At 59.5% G+C, this 13,936-nt stretch overlaps 1 pseudogene; it reads right to left on the minus strand.

Moving 5' to 3' along the window:
* Positions 1 to 9,290: 9,290 nt before the first annotated feature.
* On the minus strand, positions 9,291 to 13,727 carry LOC148109745 (histo-blood group ABO system transferase pseudogene; annotated as a pseudogene).
* Between the last annotated feature and the right edge of the window lie 209 nt (positions 13,728 to 13,936).

Here is a 13,936-nt window from a genome sequence, read left to right on the forward strand (position 1 = left end):
TTGGATCTCCGTCCCTGACCCACTGTGCTCCCAGTCCTGGGAAAATGCTTTGTACTCCCTCGAGGTCCTTCTGAGCAGAGGGCAGCCTGGGGGCTTGGGGGGCTGAGGACCTGGGTATGCAGAACATGGCAGAGCACTGACCACTGCTCGGGAGACCAAGGTCAGGACCCTCCTTGGTGCAGCCTCAGGGTTCCCATTTGGAAGAGGTTCAGTGCTCTGGGCATGGTGAGGAGGCCTTAGGAAGGAACTGAGCACCAGGACAGGAAAGGGAAACAGGGACGAGGGAGACTTCTGAGGGTTTCTCACATCGTCCCCGGAGCCCTCAGATCCTGCTCCTGTGAGACACTCAGAGACAGAGACAGAGACTGAACACAGGAGAGAGGAAACCAGGAGAAGTCACAGACTTTCCTCCATCAGCTTGGAAATGACATCCCATCCTTTTGCTCCATTCTCTTAGAGTGCAGTCACAGAGGGGACGGGACTCCCCAGGGATGTGTGACCAAAATTCGGGAATGCCCGGGAACCACTGTGGAGACTGCCCCGCACATGGGCACAGACGAGGCCTGGGGACCTGAGCCTCAACTTAATGGGAGCCCCTGGAAGTCTGTGTCGCCAGGGGATAAGGTTGGAATCAGTTCATTGCAACCTTCCCACGGGGCCTGGGACAAAGGGGTGGCTTTCCTGGACCCCAGAGCAGACCCAGCCCCTCTGAGCGTGTTCCATGCCCCGCCCAGCCCCTGGCTCATCCTTGCATTGCCAAGTGTGTGCCCCAGCCTCCTGTGATAGCAGGTACGGAATGTATGTAGAGGTCCTACCCCTGATGGTGTCCCTAGAAGTAGAAGCCAGAACACCCCACTGTGCAGATGGGGAGCCTGGGGAGTCCCTGAGAGGCACAGGGTCTGTCCAGGGTCACGGCCCTGGTCACGAGCAGAAGAAGCCTGGTCTGAAACCAGCTCTGCGTCCTCACAGCGGGGACACTGGCTGCACCCAGGCCCCCTGGGGGCTGTGGGTGGGCGGTGTGGGTGTCACTGTATGGATGGGGCATGGGGTGGAGGGTGAGCATAGAGCTGCTGGGGGAGGGGGGCCCTTGGGGGCTCTTGTAGGAGAAGGAAGTCGGGCAAGGGAGCCCCAGGCAGTGGTGACCTCACTTCCCTGACAACGGACCCCAACAGAATTTGGAACTCGGGTAACCAGGCACCCACATTCCAGAGCCAGCTCCCTGCCCAGCTCATTTCGTTGGAGATCCTCGAACGAAGAACATGTTTGCGTGTTGCATCCCCAAGTCCGGAGGCTGCAGGCTGAGGAAAGCGCGCCCTGCAAACACTTCCCCTCGCTGGGGATGTCGTGTCAGGGCTCCCCGACGCCTCTGGCCATTTGGCAGGAAGGACCAAAAGGTGACACCATGAGGCCCAGAGCCGGCCAGCCCAGCCCCACACACTCTGATCTGACTGTACAGCCCCAGGTCCCCTCCCTGTGTGTGTGTGTGTGTGTGTGTGTGTGTGTGTGTGTGTGTGTGTGTAAGAGGGGTCTTGTAGGGTGGGGCCACTCCAAGCAGGAGCAGGCTGATGAGGGGTCAATGTCCAGTGGGCAGGTCATGTTCACACCCCAGGTCAAGCCTGGCTGGGTGGGACAGGGTGTGCGGGGGCTACGCCCTTCTGCCCAAGGTTGATCCCGAGCCCTGCAGGGATGGGTCACTGCATCCCAGGTGCAGGGCTGTGCACGCACAGGTCTGTGTCTGATCTGGGAGCAGCAGGGGGCCTGGGCAGGAGGACAGTGAAGACAGCCGGGCAGGGCTGTGATGTCTCCGGGCCGGCTACCGGTCCCTGTCTTTGCAGAAGACCGTGGATGAGACTGAGAGGAAGCTGGTGGACACGCCCTCCTCTCCAGGAGCAGGGACAGGGGATCACCTGGGAAGGGTTCTGACTCCACCCAGGCCACTGTCCCCAGTAGTCATTCACTCAGTGACTATGATCCAGGAGCCAGAGCCCACGGAGGCCGAGCCCGAGGGTGAGAAGTCTGGGGCTGGGTGTGTGTGGTGTGTGGGGATGGGTCAGTGCTGGCCCCACAGGGAGGAGCCCCCAGAGGCTGGTGTGGGTCCAGGAGCAAGGACCGGGCTCAGAGCACCCAGTGGGTGGACTGCAGTCGGGGACACGTCCTGGTCAGGGTTCCTTCCTGGCTGCAGCTTCTCTGGGAGCCCCTGGGCTGGGTTCTGTCTCTGCAAAGGCCACGAGAGGCAGGCACGTGGGTGAGCTTTTCTCCTCTCACAGCTGCTCCACCATCTGAGGAACTAGAGCCGGCTCCAAGTTCATGGGCAGCTCCAGAGGGAGGGGTGGTGCCTGCAGCGACTTCAGCAGGAGACCAGGAGCCAGCGGGTTACCTGGCACCTGCCCACGGAGAGCCTGAAGCTGTGCAGGAAGAGCCTGCTGGAGAACCTGCCCACGGAGAGCCTGCCCCTGAGCCCGGCACTGCTCCTGCCCCCACACCTGCCCCTATCCGCGCTCCTTTTCTTGCCCCTGCCCCAAATCCTGCCCCTGCCCCTGCCCCTGCCTGTGCTCCTGATCCTGCAAAGGATGAAACTCTTTCCCCTGCCCCTTGCTCTGCCTGTGCTCCTGTTCCTGCCCCAGACCCAGCTACTGTCACTGCGCCTGCCAGAGCCACTGCTTTTGCCCCTGCCTGTGCTCCTGTTCCTACCCTCCAGCTCTTGCCCCTTCCTCTACCCCTGCCAGAGCAGCTGCCCCTTCCCCTGCCTGTGCTGCCATTACTGCCCCAGAACAAGCTCATGCCCCAACTCTTGCCCCCTCCCCTGCCAGAACTGCTGCCCCTTCCCCTGCCCCTGCCAGAGACCCTGACCCTTCCCCTGCCCCTGCCTGTGCTGCTCTTCCTGCCCTGGACCCAGATCCTGCCCCTTCCCCTGCCAGAACTGCTGCCCCTTCCCCTGCCCCTGCCAGAGCCGCTGACCCTTCCCCTGCCCCTGCCTGTGCTCAGGTTCCTGCCCCAGACCCAGCTCCTGCCCCAACTCCTGCAACTTCCCCTGCCAGAGCCGCTGACCCTTCCCCTGCCCCTGCCTGTGCTCCACTTCCTGCCCCAGACCCAGCTCCTGCCCCTTCCCTTGCCAGAACTGCTGCCCCTACCCCTGCCCCTGCCAGAGCCGCTGACCCTTCCCCTGCCCCTGCCTGTGCTCAGGTTCCTGCCCCAGACCCTGCTCCTGCCCCAGCTCCTGCTCCTTCCCCTGCCAGAACTGCTGCCCCTTTCCCTGCCCCTGCCTGTGCTCCTGATCCTGCCCCAGACCCTGCTCCTGCCCCAACTCCTGCTCCTTCCCCTGCCAGAACTGCTGCCCCTTTCCCTGCCCCTGCCTGTGCTCCTGATCCTGCCCCAGACCCTGCTCCTGCCCCAACTCCTGCCCCTTCCCCTGCCAGAACTGCTGCCCCTTTCCCTGCCCCTGCCTGTGCTCCAGTTCCTGCCCAGGACCCAGCTCCTGCCCCAGACCCAGCTCCTGGCCCAGCTCCTGCCCCTTTCCCTGCCCCTGCCTGTGCTCTGGTTCCTGCCCTGGACCCAGCTCCTGCCCCAGCTCCTGCTCCTTCCCCTGCCAGAACTGCTGCCCCTTCCCCTGCCCCTGCCAGAGCCAGTGACCCTTCCCCTGTCCCTGCCTGTGCTCCTGTTCCTGCCCCAGACCCTACTCCTTCCTCAACTCCTGCCCCTTCCCCTGACAGAACTGCTGCCCCTTTTCCTGTCCCTGCCTGTGCTCCTGTTCCTGCCCCAGACCCTGCTCCTTCCCCAACTCCTGCCCCTTCCCCTGTCCCTGCCTGTGCTCCTGTTCCTGCCCCAGACCCTGCTCCTTCCCCAACTCCTGCCCCTTCCCCTGTCCCTGACTGTGCTCCTGTTCCTGCCCCAGACCCTGCTCCTGCCCCAACTCCTGCCCCTTCCCCTGCCAGAACTGCTGCCCCTTTCCCTGCCCCTACCTGTGCTCTGGTTCCTGCCCTGGACCCAGCTCCTGCCCCAGCTCCTGCCCCAGCTCCTGCCAGAACTGCTGCCCCTTTCCCTGCCCCTACCTGTGCTCTGGTTCCTGCCCTGGACCCAGCTCCTGCCCCAACTCCTGCCCCTTCCCCTGCCAGAACTGCTGCCCCTTTCCCTGCCCCTGGCTGTACTCTGGTTCCTGCCCAGGACCCAGCTCCTGCCCCAGACCCAGCTCCTGCCCCAGCTCCTGCCCCTTCCCTTGCCAGAACTGCTGCCCCTTCCCCTTCCCCTGCCAGAGCCTGTGACCCTTCCCCTGCCCCTGCCTGTGCTCCTGTTCCTGCCCCAGACCCTGCTCCTTCCCCAACTCCTACCCCTTCCCCTGCCCCTGCCTGTGCTCCAGTTCCTGCCCTGGACCCAACTCCTGCCCCTTCCCCTGTCCCTGACTGTGCTCCTGTTCCTGCCCCAGACCCTGCTCCTGCCCCAACTCCTGCCCCTTCCCCTTCCAGAACTGCTGCCCCTTCCCCTGCCCCTGCCAGAGCCACTGACCCTTCCCCTGTCCCTGCCTGTGCTCCAGTTCCTGCCCCAGACCCAGCTCCTGCCCCTTCCCTTGCCAGAACTGCTGCCCCTACCCCTGCCCCTGCCAGAGCCGCTGACCCTTCCCCTGTCCCTGCCTGTGCTCCTGTTCCTGCCCCAGACCCTGCTCCTGCCCCAACTCCTGCCCCTTCCCCTGCCAGAACTGCTGCCCCTTCCCCTGCCCCTGCCAGAGCCGCTGACCCTTCCCCTGCCCCTGCCTGTGCTCCTGATCCTGCCCCAGACCCTGCTCCTGCCCCAACTCCTGCCCCTTCCCCTGCCAGAACTGCTGCCCCTTTCCCTGTCCCTGCCTGTGCTCCGGTTCTTGCCCCAGACCCAGCTCCTGCTCCTTCCCTTGCCAGAACTGCTGCCCCTTCCCCTTCCCTTGCCAGAGCCTGTGACCCTTCCCCTGCCCCTGCCTGTGCTCCTGTTCCTGCCCCAGACCCTGCTCCTTCCCCAACTCCTGCCCCTTCCCCTGTCCCTGACTGTGCTCCTGCTCCTGCCCCAGACCCTGCTCCTGCCCCAACTCCTGCCCCTTCCCCTGCCAGAGCCACTGACCCTTCCCCTGTCCCTGCCTGTGCTCCTGTTCCTGCCCCAGACCCAGCTCTTGCCCCAACTCCTGCCCCTTCCCCTGCCAAAACTGCTGCCCCTTCCCCTGCCCGAGCCGCTGACCCTTTCCCTGCCCCTGCCTGTGCTCTGGTTCCTGCCCTGTACCCAGCTCCTGCCCCAGACCCAGCTCCTGGCCCAGCTCCTGCCCCTTTCCCTGCCCCTGCCTGTGCTCTGGTTCCTGCCCTGGACCCAGCTCCTGCCCCAACTCCTGCCCCTTCCCCTGCCAAAACTGCTGCCCCTTCCCCTGCCCGAGCCGCTGACCCTTTCCCTGCCCCTGCCTGTGCTCTGGTTCCTGCCCTGTACCCAGCTCCTGCCCCTTTCCCTGCCCCTGCCTGTGCTCTGGTTCCTGCCCTGGACCCAGCTCCTGCCCCAACTCCTGCCCCTTCCCCTGCCAGAACTGCTACCCCTTCCTCTGCCCCTGCCAGAGCCACTGACCCTTCCCCTGTCCCTGCCTGTGCTCCTGTTCCTGCCCCAGACTCAGCTCCTGCCCCTACTCCTGCCCCTTCCCCTGCCAGAACTGCTGCCCCTTTCCCTGCCCCTTCCTGTACTCTGGTTCCTGCCCTGGACCCAGCTCCTGCCCCAGACCCAGCTCCTGCCCCTTCCCCTGCCCCTGCCTGTGCTCTGGTTCCTGCCCTGGACCCAGCTCCTGCCCTTTCCCCTGCCAGAACTGCTGCCCCTGCCTGTGCTCTGGTTCCTGCCCCAGACCCAGCTCCTGCCCCAGACCCTGCCCCCTCCCCTCCCAGAACTGCTGCCCCTTCCCCTGCCCCTGCCTGTGCTCTGGTTCCTGCCCCAGACCCAGCTCCTGCCCCAGATCCTGCCCCCGCCCCTACCAGAACTGCTGCCCCTTCCCCCTGCCCCTGCCTGTGCTCCTGTTCTTGCCCCTCACCCAGCTCCTGCCTTGGATCCTGCACCTGCCACTGCTGCTGACCCTGTCCCTCCCCTTGCTCCTGTCCCTGCTCTTGCACCTGTCCCTGCTCCTGTCCCTGCCCCTATCCCAACCCCTGCCCCTACTCCTGCTCTTGCAGGGCTCCCAGAGCCACATCCAGAGCCCACAGCCCTGCAGGGAGAGCTCCTTGTGCAATTACCCTTAGTTCCTTCACCCGAACCCGACGTCCCGCCAGAATGTTTCATCCCCTCCCCCTATGTTCTTTCTCTCTGGTACATATTGACTGTTACTTTATCTTTTCATGTTCTGTATACTGTTTATTATTTGTTTTAAGTAAAATTATCCATCTCCTTGGGCATTAGCATTGGTGCATAGCCTGCTCTCTCCCCTTCCATCCTCCCTCAGGCCCTCCCTCGTTCAGCAGAGGATCTGGGGGCCCTGCTGTGTACTGAGCACTGGGGCTTCATCAGTGAGCACCCCCCAACCCATACCGTCACGTCCACTGTGGGAGGTGACAGGGGTCACCTCAGGGTGAGCAGGGGTGATGAGCACCAGGAATCTGCTCCTGAAAACAGAGACCAGTTGCACAAAGAATGGAAAGACCCATGCTTAGCACTTCCTCTAGAAAAATCTAGTCCTGAAAAGTAGGTATATCCTAGACTTAACGCAATGTGAGTTCTCATGGCAGGTACGCACTGATTCCTAGAACCAATGAAGAGTAAATCATCCAGTGTTGATGGGGGTTTGTGACACACCTTTTCTGACCAAATGACAGCGATTCAGCCAACATCTCCAGAGCCTCCAAGTCTTCCCAAGGCCTCTGCAATCCTCTGATTCTTCCATCGACCTCCTTGGGAATCTCTGTCCTGTTGTCTTCCTTGTCGCCTGCCTCTTCTGGAACCCTTCTGTGGCCTCCCCACCAGGGCCACCCTCACCGGGATTTCCCGTGACCCGTGGCTAGGTGCCTGCATCCTGTGCTTTGTGCAAGGCCTGTGTGCTCACTCTGGGTCACTTGGCATCTCCCCTTGCAGCGGGCTGCATCTTCTTGCGCTGAGTCTCCTCTGAGCAGTCTGTGAGGCCGGACTGTGCCCATGTCATGGGCACCGAAGCGTGAGTCTAGAAGGTCCAGATGACCCACTCCCAGTCCCAGCATGTAGAGAATGGGCCGAGGGTGGTTCCCAAGCAGAGGAGGACTTGGGCCCAGGGGGCCTGAGGGAGGGCATGGCATAGTGAGCCTGCAGAAGGAGAGCGAGCACCGTGGCGGCCTGGGTGCTCAGGCCTGCTGGGAGACCAGGTCCCACATGCACTGGCTCTGTCCCCAGGACTGGAGGCCATCAGGGTATCCACACTCCCAGGCTGCAGGCTGGCAGTGACTTGCAGGGGGGAGGCACCGCTGGTACAAGAGAGAGCCCTCCACAGGGAGGAGGGGGCAGGCGCTCCCCCAGCAGCTAGAGGAACTCAGGGTGTCCACACTCTCAGGCTGCAGGCTGGCAGTGACTTGCAGAAGGGAGGCACCGCTGGTGCAGGAGAGAACACTCCCCAGGGAGGAGGGGGCAGGTGCTCCCTCAGCAGCAGGTGCACTGGGGAGGGCTGAGGGGGCATCAGCAGACAGCAGTGGCTGCAGCTGGGGTCTCCATACAGGCCCCTGCCTCACACCCAGCACGAGATTGGATGGCCTTTGTCCCCGAAACACAAAGTCTGGCCCAAGACCCCTCCCTCAAGCCCCCACTCCCAATCCTTTGTACTCAGCTCAAGGGACAAGAAATGGCCAATAGTTTAGGTGGTGTTGGGTGCACAGGGACATTTGCTTTTCTGGCCCATGCTGTTAACACTGCTGGCATTTTAAAGATCTCAAGGCTTTGATTCAAAAACTGTAGGAAGATAGCTTTGTAGCTTTCTGGAAACTCTGTGCCTTGCAGCCCTCCCATCCCACCAGCTCTGCTCAGAATTCCTCCAGGCCACAGACCCACAGTCTTGGGTCCTCAGATGGCCCAGACGATGTGATCCAGGTGGGGCAGCAGGACACACTGTGGATTTCAGCAAACCCCCCCCCCCATAAAGTGAGGGTACCACTGGGCGAGCTGTCTGAAAACAGCCAGGTCAGGGTTCCAGGAAGACACCAGAGGCACAGGAGGAACTGGGGAGCATCTGAACGTCAGGTGGGGACAGTCAGAGCTTCCAGGCCCTATTCCCTAACACTCCTCATCACTCAGCCTTTCTTCCAGTGAATCTGCTTGGTTTCTGTTTGCCCCAACTGTTACCCGTTGCCCTGGGCAGCAGAGACTCACATATGCCTTTAAATGTTTAGGACATTGAATGCCCTCCAGTAGCCACCTCACTACAGTTGGTGGTAAGCAAGAAGTCACCGAGGTCTCCAAGGGTCTGGACTTGGTGTTTCCCTCTTCTGAGATGGGGACACCTGTGGGAGGAGCAGGTGGCCGGCTGGTGGGGGTTGCAGGCACCTGACATGGACAGATGGGGTAGGTGAGGCCCAAGGCCCTGGGGGAGTGTGTCCGGCATCTGGACTGAACAGGTCTTCAAAGCTGCAGATTGGTTGGTATTATCTTCAGGCTGAGAAAGAAGATGAGGGGAGCAGAGGGGAGCAGAGGAGGCTTAGCTTAGACAGGAGAGGGCTGAGCCACTCCTTTGGGGGAAAAGTGGGTCAGGTCCAGGCTCATGGGGACAGACCTTAGGCCACTGTGTTACATGAAATAAGCCAGTCCCTAAAGGACAGATACTGGAGGACCCCACTCGTGAGGGACGGAGAGCACTCCAATTCACAGAGGTGGAAGGAGCCGCTGGGTGCTGGGGCTGGGGAGGGGGAATGCGGGTTAGGGTCTCGTGGGCAGAGGTTCAGTTTGGGATGACAATGAAGTTGTGGCGATGGATGGAGGTGGCAGGTGCAGAGCAGTGAATGTACGTATTGCCACTGAATTGTACCCTGAAAAGTGCTTAACAGTATCAGTCGTATGTCCACTACACCACAATAGGAAAGTAGTGAGTCAGGAGGACGGGGCCATCGCGAGTCCCAGGAGGGCCCTGGAACAGGGACCCTGTATCTTGGTTCTCGCTCTCACGCTCTGCCCCTTGTTGGTGACCGAGCTCACAGTAGGCACTCAGTGAATGCTTGCTAAGATGAAGTGCAGGCAGATGTTCCAGAGAGAGTCCACAGGTGCAAACCCTCCAGTGGGCACTGAGGGATCCCAACAGGACATGCATCCAGACGGAGTCAGTGCCCACATCTCACAAACACCAGCACAGAATAGCCATTTAAAACCAAGGCAGGAACCAGAAATAACCCAGAGGGCTCCATGCTCCTGGAGGCCGTGCTAGCGGTCACAGCCTCTGGCGGTCAGGGGACTGGGGGTCTGAGAGGTGGCTCGGCGCACCCCTGACCCTGAAGGCCCATGGCTGCCGCGAGGTGCAGGGACTGGGAGGAAGACCCAGCCAGGGCCCGTTCTGGCTCCAAGGCTGCTGCAGGGCCGCTCCCAGCCCACCAGGCGATGTCTGTTTAGAACCAGGGAGACAACCTTTTCCCTCAATTGTTCTTTTTAAAGATGGTTGCTTAGCATTGACACAGAAAAACATTCGACATAAAACTGGAGCCGTTCGCAGCTGCAAATGACCCAGAAATGATCGAAATGCACTGACCACAAAGAAAGGAACTTGTGCCCCAGGCAGGCCTCCTGTGCATGGGGGCAGCTAGGGGCCCTGGACATGCCCGAGCGGGCAGTGCTGGACTCCACAGTTGAGGGGACAGAAGAAGGAATCTGCTCTTATGGCTCCGCTTAGAGAGGCCACCCTGACAGAGACGGGGCGAGCCCCTCGTGTGTTCTGGATGTCCTGGTGATTCTTGGGGACTGCCCGAATCTCAGCATCTTCAGGACTGGGGTGGGGGGAGGACAGCCCAGCAGCCTCAGGTCCCACGTGGCCTCCGGGGCTTGGTGGGCTTGTGGTTCAGGTGGCTCTTGTCAGGCCACATGGCCTCCATCCCATTGGCCAGGTCGACCCCCATTGCCTGGTGACAGGCCAATGTCAGTCAGTGAACCTCCACCACTGACCCCCCCAAAAAGGCCCCCATATAGTAAAAGTTGCCCTGGTGCCTGGGGTTGTGGGCCTGGGACTGCGGCCGGCGCGCATAGCTGAAGTTCTCATTGGCCACCCAGTAGAAACTGGGGTACAAAGTGACAAAGGGGGGGACAGGATCTCCACACCCACATGACGCGGAACTTCATGTCCACATCCGCGCACACCAGGTCGTCCACCTCACAGAGGAAGTGCTGCTCACAGAAGCGGCTGATCATCGCCATGTGCTGCATGGACACATCCTGCCAGAGCGGGGCACCGCAGACCTCAAGGACCACCACCCTCTGGCCTTCCCAGAGGGGCACAGAGGCCCAGCAACTGGTGTTGGTGAAGACGTACTAGGTGACGCTGTGTCCGCCATGAGGCACCGCGGACCTTGAGGAGCACCACCCACTGGCCCTCACGGAGGGGCACAAGAGTATGGCAGCTGGCTGATCGCTGAAGATGTACTAGGTGACGCTGTGTCCGCCATGAGGCACCGCGGACATTGAGGAGCACCACCCACCGGCCCTCATGGAGGGGCACAAGGGTACGGCAGCTGGCTGATCGCTGAAGATGTACTAGGTGACGCTGTGTCCGCCATGAGGCACCACGGACATTGAGGAGCACCACCCACCGGCCCTCATGGAGGGGCACAAGGGTACGGCAGCTGGCTGATCGCTGAAGATGTACTAGGTGACGCTGTGTCCACCATGAGGACCACCGCCCTCCGGCCCTCACAGAGGGGCACAAGGCACAGCAGCCAGCTGGTCAGTGAAGACGTACTAGGTGACCCTGTGTCCACCATAAGGACCACCGCCCTCCGGCCCTCACAGAGGGGCACACAGGCACAGCAGCCAGCAGGTCAGTGAAGATGTACTAGGTGACGCTGTGTCCACCATAAGGACCACCGCCCTCCGGCCCTCACAGAGGGGCACACAGGCACAGCAGCCAGCTGGTCAGTGAAGACCTAGTAGGTGACCCTGTGTCCCACCATGAAGTGCTTCTTTGCCGTCTGCAGGACCAGCTCCAGGAAGACCACATAGCTACAGGGACAGGGTGAGAGGAGGGTCACTGCCAGAGGCTGGCAGCAGGACCCTGAAACTGAGGGCCATAGACCTGTGTACCTTCTTCAAGGGGTCAGGCCCTGGGCTGCTTTAAGCAACAGCCACTCTCCTGGCCTCTCCTGAGTGAGTCTGCCCGTGGGGCCTCCCTACCTTCTGCTCCCAGAGATGGGGGCCGTCAGCACCCCATCTTACAAAGGGGTGCCTAAGGCTTAAGAGGTTGGAAGCCCATGCAGCCACACATGGACTCCAGCATGCTGGAGCCAGGAACACGCCCCCTGTGCTGAGCTCCCGGGCAAACCCCCAGGTCCTGTCCCCACCTGCCAGGAGCGGAGCACCTTGGGGCACAGCCCTTGTTTCTATGCCCTACAGTAGAACCAGCAGGGCCGGCCACCAGCCCCATTTTGTTTTGAGTGGGATGTCACCGGCCCCCACAGAGCTGTCTCCACCTCTGTAAGGTCCTCCCTTCAAGGCTACTGGGCATCCTGCTGACAAGGTCCTCAGTAAACCCCTGGTATTCCTAGGAGGGGTCACCCTCGAACTCCCCCAGGTCAGGAATCAGGTCCAGCCCATGGTCAGGGAAGGGGAAAGAGGACCTCTGGAAGAAGAAGGAGCTTGCTTAGGCCCCAGCCTTGAATCCAAGGGTGTAAGCTTCCAGGTCCAGGTCTACATCTCCCCAGACAAGAAGTTGGGAGTCTTGTCCAACCACCTCACATGACTGGTCCCCCTTTGAGGGGACTATCTGCTCCCCACCATAGGGACAGCAGCTCCCCCATCATCAAGCAAGTTTGGTGAGCCCTCTGAGACTGATTTTTTATGCAGACTCTAAGGCTACGTCCTTACACCTGCCCCATCACGGGCAGGTTAGCAAATTGCTCACATCGGGAAGGCGGGCACTACATTTAAATAGCGGACAGGCACATTCAACCAGCAGACATGAGTCAGGTCATCAGGGGGCAATTCGGGGCCCAGCCAATGGGGAAACAAGCCAAACATGAAGCAGGGGGAGAGAAGAGTGCTCCTGGGAGAGGGCACAGTGAATGCAAAGTCTTGGACTCAGGCCTGAGGCACATGTGGGACAATCCTACCCCTGGGTGGCCCACAGAGGGGCAGGCTGTGGTGGGAGGGGTGAGGCTGCAGAGGATGGGCAGGAGGGGAGCAGACCACAGAGAGGCCCAAATGTAATGTGTCGAAAAGATCACTCTGGTTACTGAAGGAGAATGGGCTCTGTGCAGAAGAGGACAGGGAGACCCCTAACCCTAACCCAACCATAACCCTAACAACCCGTAACACCAATCCTAACCACTAATACCAACCCCAATGAAATCATCACAAAATCAGCAAATACATCCCTACACCCGTCTTAAGATAGATGTAAGAAGCCTGATCAGAAAAATTGCAAAACCAAGAGCTCTTAAATATATTGTACATCATAAGTGTCTCTTCACAAACATCTCAAAGATTGTTCAATATAGTGAAACCAAGCAATGTTATACTCCACAATAAATTTTTAAATAAAAACATGTGGTCATATTAATTGATGCAGAAAAGGTTCTAACCAAAATCCAAAGTCTGTTGCTGATATAAACACTCATGAAAACAGGAATAAGGGGTAATTTTTTTTTTCAATAAATCTATAGCAAACACCATGCTCAAGTCTGAAGATTGACAGCTCTACTCCGAAATCAGGAACAAGGACAGGATGCTGGCTTTCACAGAAGGGTAGATACTGTGTGATTCCACCTGTATGAGGTATCTAGAGACAGAAAGTTGAACGTGGCTGCAGGGCTGAGAGGAAAGGGGAATGGGGAGTTAGTGTTTCATACATACAGTCTCCCTCAGGGAGAAAGAAAAAGTTCTAGAGAATGATGTACAACCATGTGAACTCACCTAAGGCCAGAGAACTGTGACCCTGAAATGTTTTAAGTGGTAAATGTTACTATGTTTAGTCACAGTGAAAAAATTAAGGACTGATGCATGTCACCACATGGACGGACACTGAAAACAGCCCAAGCAACATAAGCCTCCAGAAAGGCCACCCAGATTGGAGCCATCTGTGCTCCTTAAATCCATCAGGGTTGTGCAAATACGGGAAAGTCTCGGGAGCAGTTGCAGAAGAAGAAAACTGGATCCGAATGGAGCAGGACATTTCAGACAGCAGGGCAGGTGGCGACAGTTCAAGTGGACCTGTGGTCTGGATTATAATAGGGAAACTGCGATGATTTCCTCATTCAGGGCTATGTGGTGGTTCCGCAGGATGGTGTCCCTGTTCGGGGTAAAACGCACTGAAGTATCCCGTGTGAAGTGGCAAATGTGGTAAAGAAACGACAGCTGGGGAGTCCGAGTGTGGAGATAAAGCATATTTGTGCTGCTGTGACAGGTTCACTGCACCTTGAAATCACCGCAGAGTCAAGTACTCTTACAAACAACCAGGTCAGCACCAGGTCACAGGAGAAGAGACCACATCAAGCTTCCTGATGGAGGCCAAGTCCTCCCAGACCCGGTTCGCCCACTGCGGAGAGGCCACTCACCAGTGTAGGAAGCCACAGGTTAGCAAGAGACTCATGGGAGGATGACATCGGGGGCCCCTGTGTCTCGGGTGCAAGAGAAGCAGCGGGATCTGGAATTCGAATTTTCCACAACGCTCCACCAAAAACTGGTTAGAACTGTGAAAATGCGTGAAGGGAAGGCTCAGTCAAGTGGACTAGGGTCGCCAGAAGGGTCGCTGGGCGGGGGAGCCAACCGCTCAGTGTCAATTACACGAACAACTGTCAATTACAGACCCCAC

Source organism: Ursus americanus, chromosome 6, assembly GCF_024610735.1.
Source record: "Ursus americanus isolate L20-20 chromosome 6, mUrsAme1.1.p, whole genome shotgun sequence".
Lineage (NCBI taxonomy): Eukaryota > Metazoa > Chordata > Mammalia > Carnivora > Ursidae > Ursus > Ursus americanus.